The sequence below is a fragment of the Ornithodoros turicata genome, chromosome 2, assembly GCF_037126465.1.
Source record: "Ornithodoros turicata isolate Travis chromosome 2, ASM3712646v1, whole genome shotgun sequence".
Taxonomy (NCBI): domain Eukaryota; kingdom Metazoa; phylum Arthropoda; class Arachnida; order Ixodida; family Argasidae; genus Ornithodoros; species Ornithodoros turicata.
The window spans coordinates 72925744-72940742 of record NC_088202.1 but is presented as its reverse complement, the minus strand read 5'-3'; the positions used below and the strand labels follow the sequence as shown (position 1 = coordinate 72940742).

The 14999-nt window shown below is 45.8% G+C and overlaps 1 protein-coding gene across 9 annotated transcripts in view; it reads left to right on the top strand.

The window, feature by feature from the left end:
* The window catches only part of LOC135385560 (glutamate-gated chloride channel-like), a 468552-nt gene that overhangs the window by 80310 nt on the left and 373243 nt on the right, over positions 1-14999 (top strand). For 6 of the 9 annotated variants that reach the window (XM_064614940.1, XM_064614947.1, XM_064614946.1 and 3 more), the window contains exon 1: positions 9401-9515. The exons of 2 other annotated variants lie outside the window; for them this stretch is intronic. The gene's annotated coding sequence lies outside the window, so the exon portion shown is untranslated. Of the gene's footprint in view, positions 1-3583; positions 3667-9400; positions 9516-14999 lie in introns of those variants that run through there. One more of the 9 variants, XM_064614941.1, reaches the window with a different exon arrangement.

The following is a 14999-nucleotide window of genomic DNA, read 5'->3' as shown; positions in this document are numbered from 1 at the left end:
GAATAATGTGCCTAGACGCCTCAAAGTATTTACGGAAGTAGTTACAGTATTTAAATACTGTCTTAATGTATTTATATTTTGTATTTAATTACTTTCATCATAAAGTATTTATAGGCAGTATTTAAATACATGAAAACATGTAGTATTTTGTATTTATATTTAAATACCCGAAAAGTGTATTTATGCCCATCCCTGAACGAGAGCAACACCGGTGCATAAATAACCGTGTCGCAAGCTCCCTTGACGCCCAGGTAAATAGTTATCGTTATTCTGTCATTTGTCCGCTCCTCTCCAGCGCTGGTAGTAAACCAAGTATATGGTCCATTGCACATCGAGACTACTTGATTCTCAACACAGCTTCGGGAAGAACCCTGTGTGAGTCCAGTTACCACTCGATTTCATAGAGGATCAAGCACCCCATTATCTTAGGAAGGCAGCTGCATGGTTATACTGACTACAGGAAGAATGATCCCAACTAACTCCCTTGGAGATCACACTGATAATTTAGTTTCGAGCGTGCCAAATGGGTGTGGTAAATAAGATTCTACTGCCATGCGACAGTAAGCACATAGGGCAGACGGGTGCTCCATAAAAGATCGCCTAGGAGAACATGCCCATAGTGTTAAAAATACAGTCATTTGGGGCTGTACGTTGATAGGTTCGGGTACACGGCCATGGTCAGCTTGATGGGGTATTTTCGAAATGTAAGGCACGGGGATAAGCGGGCATTAGTGTCGCATCCGTTGCCCTGGACGTAGAAGAATTCAACCATATTATTGGTGATAGAACACGAATGCATCTCAGTTTCGCTTAATATGTCTTCCTTCCCCAACTACAGAAGCATGATGTTGTCATGAAGCACAATTTAGCGTTGGGATTGGAGCAAAGTATTGTCTGGTTGATTGGTCACGTACTCGTCTTGTCAGCTCTAGGCCTCAGCATGAACAATGTTTATAACCACGGGTCGCTGCTTCCATTTCATGCAGGTTGAAGCCACTATCACCTTGCCACTGCTGTTCTCAAGAACAGTATCTAAATCTTGAGTGGTCGCAGTCAGTGACTCGGCACACCAAGCACGTGCGAAAGCGGCAAACTGTTTGGTAACTGTGCGAGACGGCTAGTTCCTGTTGATGATATCTCCCGATAGTAAAATCATCTACTAAAGAACGCTCCTGAACCCTATAATGCAAAGCTGCAAGACGAGGGACTGAAATTAGTTTCATTGTTTGGCGAGGTAGCTCAGCATAAGTTGAATAACGTAAGAATAAGATAGGTGGTTATATGAGGGGTGTTCAAGTCAAACCGGGACTTTCTGTCTCCTGAGTGTACAAATGGCTCGCGCTACTTCGTTTTCGTCATTTTCACACGCGACAGGCCTCCGCGTTCACCACGTGGTGGTCCAAAGTTTGTGCAAAACAGAAGACACGTGCTGGACAAGATGGCCGACAACGAAGTGAGCGCGCACATCGAACAGCGAATTGTCATGAAGTTTCTCGTGAATGAAGGCGTAAAGTCATCTGAAATTCACAGAAGACTTCAGGCTCAGTATGGCCACGATACACTTAGTCGCAGCAAAACGTTTGAGTGGTGCAAACGGTTCCGAGACGGCCGTACGTCGTTGCAGGACGATCCCGGCCGGGGCAGCTCAGAGCCCAGTGTCAGAGTTCCTGAGAACATCCAACTTGTGGAGCGCCTGATCCTCAAGGACCGACGGATAACGTGGGAACGTTGAACACTATCATTCATGAACACCTCCAGTTTCGAAAAGTTAGTGCCCGTTGGGGCCCGAGGCAGCTCTCCGTGTTTGACCGGCATAGAATACTAGAAATCACCCAAGAGCTAAGGTACCGTTTCGACACTGACGGACAGCTGTTCCTTGATCGGATCACCACGTGCGATGTAACGTGGGTGCACCATTTCACTACTGAGTCTAAACGCGCATCAAAACAGTGGAAGCATCAGGGCTCGCCAGCTCCCAAGGAGTTCCGAAGCACCCCGTCTGTGGGTAAGGTCATGGCCACGGTTTTCTGGGACAAGGCTGGCGTTGTTCATGTTGATTTTCTGCCCAGTGGTACCACTGTCAATAGTGCATATTACTGCCAGGTTCTCAGGGATGTGCATAAGGCCCTGAAGCAAAAGCAGCCGGGCCTCATCACCAAAGGAGTCCTCCTCCTACAGGACAATGCACGCCCGCATACCGCGCATCTCACGACACGCACCTTACAGGAACTTGGCTGGGAGTTGCTGCCACATCCCCCTTACAGTCCAGACCTCGCCCCTAGCGATTTCCATCTCTTCGAGCCACTGAAGGCGTTCCTTGGGGGCCGCCACTTCAGCTGCGACGACGAGGTCAAGAATGCGGTCCGATCATGGCTGCTACGTGCCGGTAAGGATTTTATTCGCTGCTGGCATCCAAGCCCTCGTGAAACGCTGGGACAAGTACATTAGTGCAGCTGGAGATTACGTTGAAAAATAAAACTAATTTGTCGCCTGTAAGTTCATCTTGCTGTTGCCAAAAATGAAAAGTCCCGGTTTGACTTGAACACCCCCCGTATTTCTACTCAGACGACCTTCACCAGTCGGGAGATACCTCTGGAAGGTTCGAAATGCCGGTTCTTGAGTTTTCTTGAGCTAATCATGAACCTTCGAATTTTTTCAGAATAATCTACAGACGGTTTGATGGCATTTTTCCCCCGCGTCACAAAGAAACTTGGCCTCGTTATATAAAAGGTTTCCCGTACCCCTTCCTTTATGTAAGATAACTGTGTGTTGGAATATGTTTTTTTTTTATTCCGTGTAAGCACCGACGAAGCAACTATGGCTATGGGCAGCGTACAGATGTGGACAGATGGAGAGAGGACAGCAGGAAGGAGTAGGGGACAGGGGATTAGTATGCGTGTTGGACCGGCTTCAGGGGCAAATGTGCCGACATTCGTCTGGATAGGCTTCGGAAAACCCAGGGAAAACCTCAGATAGCACAGCTGGTGGTAAGATTCCAGCCCACCACCCCCCAGTCTTCACTACAACCTTGGCTACCACCAACGAGTGGGACGCCATAACATGCTCGGCCATGCCGCTGGTGTGCTGGTTATGTCTCGCACCCTACACAATCCTCTAGATGAGCATGTAAGGTCAAATTTCAGAACTTACACTTTACAAAAGGAATTCAATTAAGTTGTAACCGCGTCTACATCAGGCAAACGTCGAGGTGCATTAACGTGCGGCTCAGAGAGCATGCTGCTGGCTGTGACGGAAATTCGACCTTATACATACTCATTTAAACAATTGTGTAGGGTGCGAGGCACTCCAAAATACAGTTATCTTACAACAACGAAGGGGCACGGGGATACCTCTTTATAACGAGGCCAAGTATGAATCGGGAGAAAACTGCATCAGCGAACCTCTGTAGATTATTGTAAAAGAATTCGAAGGTTCATGATACGCCCAAGATAAGTTAAGAACCGGCATTCGCACCTTCCAGAGGCGTCGACTGTGAATGTCGTGTGAGTTGAAATAAAAGCACCTATCGCGACAATAAAGGTTTTACTTGGTTGCAGTTCAGTGCATGCGTTGTGTTGTCCTTTTATGTGTTTCCCCGGCGGCTCTGCGGGACTTTAACGGTTTTAGGAAGCTCAAATTCCTCATCGTCTGCAGATCTGAGAACTTGTGAGTAACACGTTAGTTTAGAAATAACTTGAAGAGCTTCAAGTTCCACTTGGATCTTTGTGAATATGTTCACCAGCTTCGTTACTTTTTAAATGGGAAATCTTAACTTCCAAAACATTATATTGCTCGAGTAGCATACGCAACTCTTGCCTTTACCTCTTCTGCATGGTATGCAAAGGTGACGTAACTGGATCTAAACTAAGCTGACTAAACTGATTGAAATTAAAACGAAGATCGGATCCAGAGTACCGTGAGCCTCATGGGAGATGTAACATGGACAATTGCGCATATGACGAGGTCTTGTGTTAAATAAGCTAACAATACAAAAGAACTGGACAGTCGTTGACTTACATCTAAAGCAGTGGGAATTCAACCATTTAATTCAACAATACAGAGCGGTACGGGGCGCCGAACGTGTCACTTGACACAGTGTTGTGACCGCTACCGAAACGAAGTAACGGAATACCGCTAACCACTACTTCGCTCAAGAGTAGCGCAAGACTAGCGTCGCTATAAAATAGAAAATTTAACGGGATACCACTACCATTACCAAATAAAAGTAACGCAATACTTATCCGCTATTTTCCTGCTACTTACTCTCGCGGTTCATGCATAACGTTGCCGGTGGTTGCTAGCGATGATATTTAAACGTCTCAAATTAAGTCAACATGTAGCATAAAATACACCACCATTTGCAGCCAAGGTAAAGGATGTCGTGCGCTTCTAAGCTTCCAAGAAAAGAAGGCGCCGTCACTGTACATGCCCGGAACCCAAACGGTATTGTGTCCAATGTGCAGTGACAACTCCTAATTTCGTTTGGGCCCCAAAACGCGTGGGTGCCCAATTCTAAAACTGACTATACTATGTGCATACGTTATCTTCTGCAACGCAATAATTTTTCAAGAATGTTCGACTAGAAGTGTTCTGGGTTCGAGATATCCACACTTCCCAAACTCAAGCTCTCCTCTCTAATTATTGCCACTGGTTTTCTTTGTGTGTACCTCTGCTAACTATATCACATCACATATTGATTTTTCAGTTGTCTCGCGACGTAAACCCCTAAATTATTATTATTATTATAACATATTGATTTAAAAACAGGGTGATACTTTTTTTTTCACCAGGAATTCACGAACTGTGGGTGTGTAAAACTTATCATTTCTCTCCCGCGGAATGTAATAAGCGTCGAGCATGCACAAGCGGACAAACACCATAGTTGAAGAAGCACTAGGAAGAATGACAGACACACACATGGGGACGGACACGGCACTTAGAGCCCCCCATGCAAGGTAATCGTCAACGAGTGCAAAGCTGACTGCCGGCAGGCTTACACGTCTCATGCGAAACATAATTAAATATCCATTCCATCACCAATATGAGCTAAAATGATTGATCCTCGCCAGAAATGTTTCGCCCGCGTCTGTTTCACAGCATACTAAAAAGAAAAAGGAAATACTCAAAGTAAAGCTTTTCCCCGTGAAATGACCATGAACACATTTTATTGTTTCCAATATCTCTGTGTTCCTGTTCCCCATGACACGACATACTGTTTAACCGCTGCGAAAAACACAATAAAAGTAACCAACTGAAATATATTATCAGAGCACACACGGTAACATTACATCGGCTTCTACAACTAAAAGCCAGCTCCGCTGTTGATATTGCTCACAGGATATGAGATGCTAGAAGGGAATTGCATAATCTTTCCTTACATTCAGTGGGGCTTAACATATAAGAGTGGTTGAAATCCAGAGGGTTAACCATTCCCTTCTCTTTCTTTTTTTTACTTTGCATTAAACATATCCCCCCCCCCCCCCCCCAGGGGAACCGCCAGACATGTCTGCTTCAATCAGAAAACAATAATACTATTAAGAAAAATGGTTTTGTCGGTGTCTAACTTTTTGTCTCAGCTGTGTTAAACGTTTCCCATTTTATTGAAAGTAGCGGTAACGGAGAAATCATCTGCCGCTGTCCGAATTTGTAGCGGAAATACCTCTTTCGCTAGCAATTTAATGTGTAGCGGGCTCCCTACTCCGCTACGAAAAAATGTAGCGAATACGGTAGGGGTAGTAGCGCCGCTAGGTACAGCACTGATTGAACATCCACTTTCACATTCAATACAATACGCCAATATTCAGGAGTCGTCATACGCATACAGAACGTACAAAAGTCAATCTCCCCTTGGGAGTGTTGCTAATCGGGATTTAAGACAGCGTATCCTGTTTGAAAAGCCCCTCCTGAGGTACTGACTGGACCGTTATTAGGCTCTGCAGAAGCGGCTCTGGAGATTTGCATATGGCAGCAGTAACCACTCATACACAATAGGGTCCCTATAGCATTTAAGTAAGCCGCCCTTGCTCTTCTAGTTCCTGCCCAATGTCGCACGCTACCATTCTTCTTTCGTAAACGACGCATTATGGTTTTGTTGCTGTGATGCTCGTGATGTTTATGTGCCAAAACTTGCCCCTGTCGGACGATTATTGCTGCATTTCATTCACGATTATTTCTGCATCTGTGTGCAGTGGGATATAGATATATGATCTTATTACGATGGATCCCATTGTTGGTCCTTTCCAAGTCTGCCAAGGCGAAGGGTAGAGCATCATGCATGGCGTTTGTGCCGTTATCCATCACACTGTCAGAGAGGCCATAATATTTCATCTTGGTGCGGATGGGAAATGTCTTTTTTAACGCAAGTGTTCCCCGTGAACGTGCCTCAAACTTTAGGTATCATGTGGACCAATACCCCCCAGGTCAGGTCAGTGCGTGTGGTGTTCCTTCTAGGCGCAAGATTGTGAGTCTTCTTGGGCATAAATAAGTGTTCCCTTGAAAGTTGAACGAACGTGCCTCCAGTGACAAGTAGCGTGTGAACGATTTGCCCTCCGTGGGTCAGCGAGAGCAATATTCCTTCCCGCCGCAAGCCTACGAATCCTCTTGGATGTAAGCGTTCCCAGAACATACGTGCGTCGTTCGGCGGAGATCTTGTAGTCCGAGGGTCCCCCAAAAGTGAATCCCTTGCGAACTTGAGTGGAACTGCAGCAAGGGACGCGGACAAGTGGGTTAAAAGACAGGAGACCTGCAGACTCGCAATTAGCAGAAGGATGGAAGGAGACAGATATATACAGTAAACAGAGCAACCGACCAATTGCAACAGAATAGTAACTTGAAGTGAACTTGCAACACAGTAGTAAGTAGTAGTCCTCTGCTAGTTGCGAGTCTGCAGGTCTCCTGTCGTTTATGTTTTAACCCACTTGTCCGCGTCACTTGCTGCAGTTCCACTCAAGTATGTACTGCAACCAACTACTCCGCTTCAACCCACTTGTTTCCCCTTGCGAAGCCATATCCTTTTGCAAACTTGCGAGTCCCCTTGAATGCAAGTGCTCCCAGAACGTACGCGCGTCACCCAAGGGATATCTTGATTAAAGGGGCCGTTAACAGGCCACCAAACATTTCTGAAATAATGATACCCCATGAAAGGACGCAGCTCATAATACCCAAATATACATTTCGTTCGGCTTGTGCCAGCTCATTGACCCGTATAACTGCTTTCAAAGATGAGTAACCAGCGAGCCTCTCTCCACAACGCATACGTCACATGGCTACGTAGCGTTTTGCCGTCCAATCGGGGGGCCGAGCTGCACACATGACGTTTCAAATTACCAGCCAATAAACATACTTCATTATCAGCTGTGAGTCGGAGCGCTCAGTTTGTTTGTGTGAAACGACGTTTTGCGCTCCGTGGTTCCGAAATTTAACTTCATGACATCATCAACATCTCCGGCTCGCGCAAACGTCAACAGCTGGGCTGCTATCACGTGACGCGATTCGAACCCGGGTTCCTCTCAGTTACGACGTGACATGGCCAGCACGCTATCCACTGTACCACGCGAGCTGGTGACGCGATGCCGCGTGGCTCAAATCAAAGTACGGCAGCCCAGTTGTCGGAACCATTCGAAGATGACGAAGATGTTCCATCGCGCACCTACCGAAGATTCCGGAACTGTAGTCCCGGATATTCATTTGGATTCCCGGATATCGTGGTGTGCTGCGTGCTACTGCCCAGAAAACGTAGTGCGCGTATGATACCTAAATTATACGCATTTCTTTCTCAGTTTGAAGCTGTAACTGTTTAGATTTTGAATAGACGAGGATTCACGTTCATCTAGTCCAATTCCGCATTTGAAATAAAATCATACGTGGAACACTCAATCGTAATTGGTGGGGAAAGCGCTACGTCAAAATGACGTAAAGTTAGACCGCGGGGCGGAGCTAAAATGCGAAAGAGTGCAGTGAATATTTCATCCGTATGCAAGCGCCTTTTGTTTTTGAGCGTTAGTAATTGCAAGGAGTTTTCACTGCCTAAGTTCTAATAATATAACACAAAGAAATGTGCACCTTTTGTACCTGTTTACGGCCCCTTTAAGGGTCCCACGAAGGTCAACTTCTTGCGAACCCATATCCTTAAAGTAACCCGCAGCCTGACTGATCGTAAGATCTCCTCGCCGACTCCTAACAAAGAAGGTAAAGCTTACATAGCCCAATGACTCAAGCGAGGGCCGGCAGCCCCCACATAGGGTCCACAGCGAGAGACGACAACGAGTCGGCTACAGTGTGCTCGTCCTGCCGCCGGCAGGACGGGCTCAGAAGACGGCATCAGTACGTCACACGCTGAAAGTTGTCTTCGAGAGACTGTCCCCCAATGTGCTGAGATTGTTAGCCCATGTCGACAGAGTACAAGGAACTTGGCCTGACGACGGTAGCCCAGAAGACTGCATGAGTACGCCCCACGCCGAAAGCGTCTGGCTGTGTCTGAAGAGAAACTCCGTGTCAAGCCTACCTCTGCGACAGTCTCCCATCGCAATTTCTTTAGTCCATTTTTTCCCTCGTGGAAGCAAGAAGAATTTGTGCCGAAAGTGTCGTTGAGAGGTTGTGCGCCCACGTCTACAGCCTCCGTGCCAAGCACGACTTCTACTTCGCTCCCTGTGAGCGCCTGAACTGGCAGAGCCATAATCTTCAACGATGAGCTCTTTACTTTGCTGTGCTCCCCGTTTATGGCACCTCAGTATCCGAGTATCTAATCATAAGGCGTTTGAGCTTGTATCTGCAACTTCCATTTTGTATTAATTTGCAAGATCCACAGTTAAACTTTTTATCTTTGCACTTGCTGTCTGTTTTTTTCCTAGCCGGTGTGCGATCTCACATTTTGTATTTGTGCCCGTCTCTTCCCTTCGGGAGGACGGTCGTCACACTGTTTTGTTCCTTTCCCGCACTGACTGTACGGCCGTGCCGGGCCTTTATGCAGGACGTCAACTGTGAAGCCGCAAAGATAACTGCAAGCTGTTTACAACAACCACCAGCATTTTCAACCTTAGCTTTGAAAGCCTGTTGCCGTCTTTCTTAATTAACGTTTCCGAGCTTAGTCGAACTCAAAAGATTTGATGGTTCCGAATTCGCGAATTTATTGTTGTTATGTATTGCCCTTGCACGTTAATTTCTACACAGGCGACAGATATTCCACTGACCTTCTACCACCCGCTCCGCCATCTGTATAACCTACACTTAATTTGTTGGAGACGCACGGCTCAAGCGAAGATTGTCGCTCTGGAATACGAAACCACACACGGAGGGAGCCATATTGAAACGCGTGAGGCGCAAGCGCGCGGCGGAAACTTCAGCAAGTGGCGCGCCCTGCGGGGCCCATCGATTGCCGAGAGGAGGGACCTGATTGGTGGTCGAAGCGGCCCTCGACAGGTTCCCGGATGTGGGGGCCCCGGCCCTTCAGTTGGTCGTCCCGGCTCCGGCGTGATCGGCGCCTCTGAACTGCGCGCTCTGACACTGCTATCTCTCAGGTAAGAAGTGCACGCTGTTTCTTGCCTTCCGGAATTACTCCACCAACACCGCCATCTACTGTCGCCCGCCGTCACATGTTCTGTCAGCGAAAGTTTCACTGGCTGCATCCTCTGAAATAGTGTTATACCGCAACTGAAGCCCCTTGTGCTTTACCTACGTATGTTAATGAAGTCCCAAGTGCTTCCCGTTTCCTGTCCTCTATTTGTTCTGATTGTATCGCTGGTCAGATAACGACTTTGATGTTCAAAACAGAACAATCCGACCTTGTACCTGTAAATAGGTATCTGCAAACTGCTGGGAACAATAAGAAGTGTTACTGTAGATACAGTCATTTCTTTTATTTTTTCTTAGGAAAACAATTTCCATATCATGTGCATGTTGAATTTCAGATATTCAACTCCAGTTCGGCGAGGCGAATGTGCGACGACGTTGTGACGATCATTTAGTTACGGTCATGCAGGATATACGTACATGGGTTGTGCGCAGAAATTAACAGGTCGTCTAAGTAAAAAGTAAAGTAAAGTAAAAGTCGTGGTAAATGCCGCGGAAGTGAATCTAACGAAGCTACATTGCAGTTTGGGGTGGCTACCTTAACGTAAGAAATGTACTAAATGTGAGGTTACTTTCGCGCATTAAATGACGCCGGTCATGCAATGCGCATAAATTACGGTCCGGTGTGATTGAGTGGGTCATTGTTGCAATAGAAGTTACGGTTCGTATGTACACTCGTCATCTGACATTTTGGAACACAAGTCGCGTGTCATACATGGTGCCTCCGTGTTATCATTGCAAGCAAAGGACGCCATGTGCACAGTCATGAAATGCACGGTTTCTGTCGCAGCAACTTTTATGTTTCGTTGTTAAATATATGTGCAATAATTAATCTTTAAGCGATTCGAAGCTGTAGATCAAAGGTATTGCGTAACATTGAAACACGTCAGATTTTTCCGAGCATTGAATCATATTCGTCCTTTATGCAAACAGGATGAGCATGGAATTCATTGTCTCCGCGTTCGCGATATTGTCCCAGAGATATTGTCAAGCTTCATGACTTCAAACACGTTCGAACTATACTTGAACTTCGTCGAGTAATAATAACTCTCGAACTAGTGGTATATTTAACCGGATTCGGTTTTAACTCCAATCATATTCTCGTCACCGTCAAGTTTCCTCAAAGGAGTGACTATTCCAACTTGCAGATGGAGAAACGAGAACCTGGTATATTGCTGCCCTTGAGCTTTGAAATCAATGTCAATAGTAATATCTGATGCGACGACGTTTCGAGAGTCATCTCTCTTAACGGGAGGTCAGTCGTCAAAATATCTTCGTACTTGAATCGTTTTACCAACTCTAGCAAGGACACTGATCAGGACCCGTTATATAGCACATTATGAAATCTCAGTTTCAGTCCGTGGGCAGCCTTTATGTAAGCCGTGCCATTCTGTTGAAGCGTTATAGTCCATAACACATTTCATGTCCATTCGTCCATGACTGATAGCTTAAAGTATGTACATGAAGAGGCACAGATAGAAACACTCTCGGTATTTCTGTCCACCTTGGATGCGCTATATGACTTGCGAAGCTAATCCACCAAGTCGAGCAATGTTATCATACAGCTTGGCTGCGAAATATGGCTGACACGATAAATGCTGGTATACGCGCGTCGTATAGGCACAGTGATACGCTTATGCCTGTGTCCGTGAGACAACTGAAGTATCTTATCGAGTCTGTTCTCTGTGAGCTCATGCACAAAATGCTTCCACACTCTTAAAAAAAAGGGGGGTACTTTAACTCCTTTTCCTTGCCACATATATCACTTCCTTTCGGAGGTTACAATTACTCTCAAAAAGGAGTCCCCTCACTCCCTTCAAGGAGCGAGGAGACTTTTACTCCCTACTGGAGAGTAATTGTACACTCCAAAGGGAATGATATATGTGGCAAGGGTGTACTCCCCAAAAAGGAGTTACTGTACACCCTTTTTTTTTTTAAAGAGTGGTATGTAGAACTGCATGGGAAAATGCTTCCGTAAAATTATGACATGAAGAATGATTATTTAGAAATGACAAATAATGCGCCCGCACTTACGGCATTGCAGGAGCAAAAAACCGAGCAGGATTACTTCCTCTTAGAAAGGGGATGACCTCGGAAACAGTCCGAACTTTAATCCATGAGCGGATTATTAATAAAGCGCTTCCACTTCTGCGCTGAGCTCAGCAATGCGAGATCTTTTTAATACTACGCATGCTCGATCGTTCCCCTTCTTTATATATTCTAAGTGTGGCAATTCTCGGAACTCCGCAATCGAACCCCCATGTCGCCGAAAGTTTAAATATTCATATACGCTAAATATTGTACGAAGAAAAGTATAACTAAATTACAAAATATATATTAATTTAAAATAAACCGAACCAGAGTCATCAATGGCAATACAGCAACATGTTATTCAGAGCCCACAGCTTTTTTAAGACCCATCATTTTCTACACGGGCTTCGAAGCAAAGACTACATACATTAACGTTAGGTACACGCCATGCAGGACTGGTATGCTTGCGTGAGACAGATGATTGAGCAATTCATCTTATTTGTACAGCAGGGAATATCTCGCTGATTCGCAGTTTTCGCTGTATGAGGCAGAGATATGGTGAAACGGATAGGATTATATACATCGTACAGCGCTTTGTCGGTTCCCAATTCGTTCTTTGCGATGAATACCATCTTCTGTCGTTAACTGAAGACGCATTAGTCTACTAATCTGTTGGGCGCTAACGCAAGGTGCTTGCTTATACACTCCAAGAAAAAAATGAGTAAGTTTAGTCTATTTAGGAAGTAAATGCACGGGAGTAAACGAACGTCACAAAGTGGGGACTGCATTTCACGCTCTGTTCTAAGAATCCCAGGTACATAATGCATATGCATGAATCAAAACACTTCGAATTAAACCGTCAACCCTGATATGTCAAGTGATATAAAATCTTGCGACATGCATGAGGCAAAATTTCGCAAGGAAGGACCTCTATTATTTCCTCTGTGTGGGTGGAAAATTGCGAAGTTATATAGCCTTATTCCATCACTTTCATGACGAGCACATATTTACGTAGACTGTTCCATTCAGGAGACTACTTGCGAAGTTCAGTGACTATTTGCGGTCCTGTGGAGTAAATGTCGGGGGTTAGGGGACTAAAATGGAGGAGTAATTGCAATCTAGGGGACTAAACGCTGCAATTACTCCCCATTTTACTGCTTTTTTTCTTAAAGTGTATTAGCAGCAACGGTTGTGCTTGTCCTGATTGTTCATTCAAGCCTCTGCAATTTATGTTACTACATCATAGTGAAGCTGGATGTCCAAACACTCACGTACAATGTCCAAGTGTTGTGCGAGTGCTTGATCCATGGCAAACCTTACTATTTTCAGAAGTAGTTCACCATTTGACGAGTAAGCAAAAATCTCCCTTGGTGTCAATCTGCATAGGAAGTAGACAATTGATGTGGTGCACCAATCGAGCTCTACTGTGACGTCTGTCAGTATGGATAACTTTTAAAGAATAATAATACCACGAAATTTTCCCTCGAACGCTCGAACGTGGCTTTATGCACACTGGGATCAAGTAAAAAATCATACAGAAATCCCAACTTCCCCCCCTCCAATGTTTGAATTAAATTTTAATTCATACAATAATATGTCGCATTCATTAATGTAAGCAGCGCTGTGGTACAGGTTGTTTTTCCCTTCCTACATACCAGCTTGTCACATCTCAAGCCGCACCAGAAGTGTTAGAGCTTCAATGAGGAGAGTCGACTTAGTACGGAAAAGACAGTGCGCAGGAAGCTCGCACAACGTATGGCACTTTGTCCGACGGTACAGGTTCGACCTCAATACAATGCTGCACAATGCTGCCTGGAGCTACATATCTTGACGTGCTTCAGGACCCCTACGGCTTCGCCTTCAGAAAAAGTTCTTGTGATGCTCGCTAAATATCTTCCCGAAATATGATGGTCCCTAAATATCTCCGTTTCCCCGGATTTTATTTTTATAAATTCCGTGTTAGCGCCGCGAAGCAACTATGCCTATGAGCGGCATAAAGACGTGGACAGATGCAGAAAGGACAACAGGAAGGTGTGGGGGACATGGGGTTAGCATGCGTTTTGGTCCGACTTCACGGGGAACTGTGCTGACATTCTGATATGCTGACATTCGTCTAGAAAGCATGGAGGAAGGAAACACACGAGCGGCCCTCCCGACCGTTTTCCATTGGGACCGGAGTGCCAGCCTTCGCAACTGCATTCTGGGATACTCCTATCTACTACGTGACCGCTCACGTGACCCCAAGATCATGGCAGCGCCCAAAGCAGACTCCGCGAGCTGTGCTTGTGTTACCGTTCAGATATCAGCATTGTTAAGAACGCGCGCGTGCAGTTTAATTTCTGTGTGCTTGGAGGATTACTTTTCTATTACAAGACCAGTCACGGTCTGCAGGACGTGTACGCAGGACTAGAAACGACACGCGTGGCGGCGGTGACTACGTTTGTGTTTGTTGCTCATGTGGTAAATAATACCATTGATCAAACTTGTACAACAATGGAGGAAATAATGGCGGTTTTGATTATAGCGACCGCCATAGGGGTCCCACGTTCTCGTGTTTCCTTTTGCCGCAACGCCTACCGGAAAAGGGAAAACCTCAGACAGCACAGCCGGTGCCGGGACTCGAACCCGCTTCACCTCCCCATCTTGGCGTGGATGGCGATCATCCTAGCCACTACACCACGCGAGCTGGTTTCCGGTTTTCGAAGAGGCCAGGAAGCGCTTCTTTTCTGTACTCCACCTGTACGGTACCTTGTTCTTCGTTTCGACGTTGCCCACCTCTGTGAGGCCGACAACGGCGAGCCCTTTCATCACCACCGCCTTCTTCGTTTCGTGTGTCACATTTCGTGTAGTATATCTGAGTTCTCTGATAGAGAAAGGGCCCACAGTAGAGACCTAAATTGTACATTTTTAGTGCATGGGGCCAGTGCGACACATGTGATTATTTCCTTTGAAAAGACTCTATATTACGGTGCCTCTTTTCTCGAAGGTGAATGCGTCTGATCATTGATAACAACATCCACCACACTCATCGTTGTCTCAAGACGTGATTCTCTGAAGTCTTTCAATTGTCTCATCCGTGAAATTAAGAGAGACTAAACAGTAAACATGTTCCTGCATCGATAAAGTACACCGACTTGCCATAAAACGAGAAAGTAAAACTTTGTGCGAATTAACAGTTGGGCGTTTCGATGCGGGGGGGGGGGGGGAGGGGGTGCTACGTTTATTGTAAAAGAACAACGAAGGGAAAGGTTGACCACACAGGAAGCCTGTAGAATAATCAGGGGCGTAGCCAGAAAAAGAGAAAAGAGAGAGAGAGAGATCGGTAGTGGTGCTGTGGCGACTTTGCATGGGGGAGGAGGATTTTGCCCTCGTTGCCCTAGCTACTCCACTGCGATCCACAT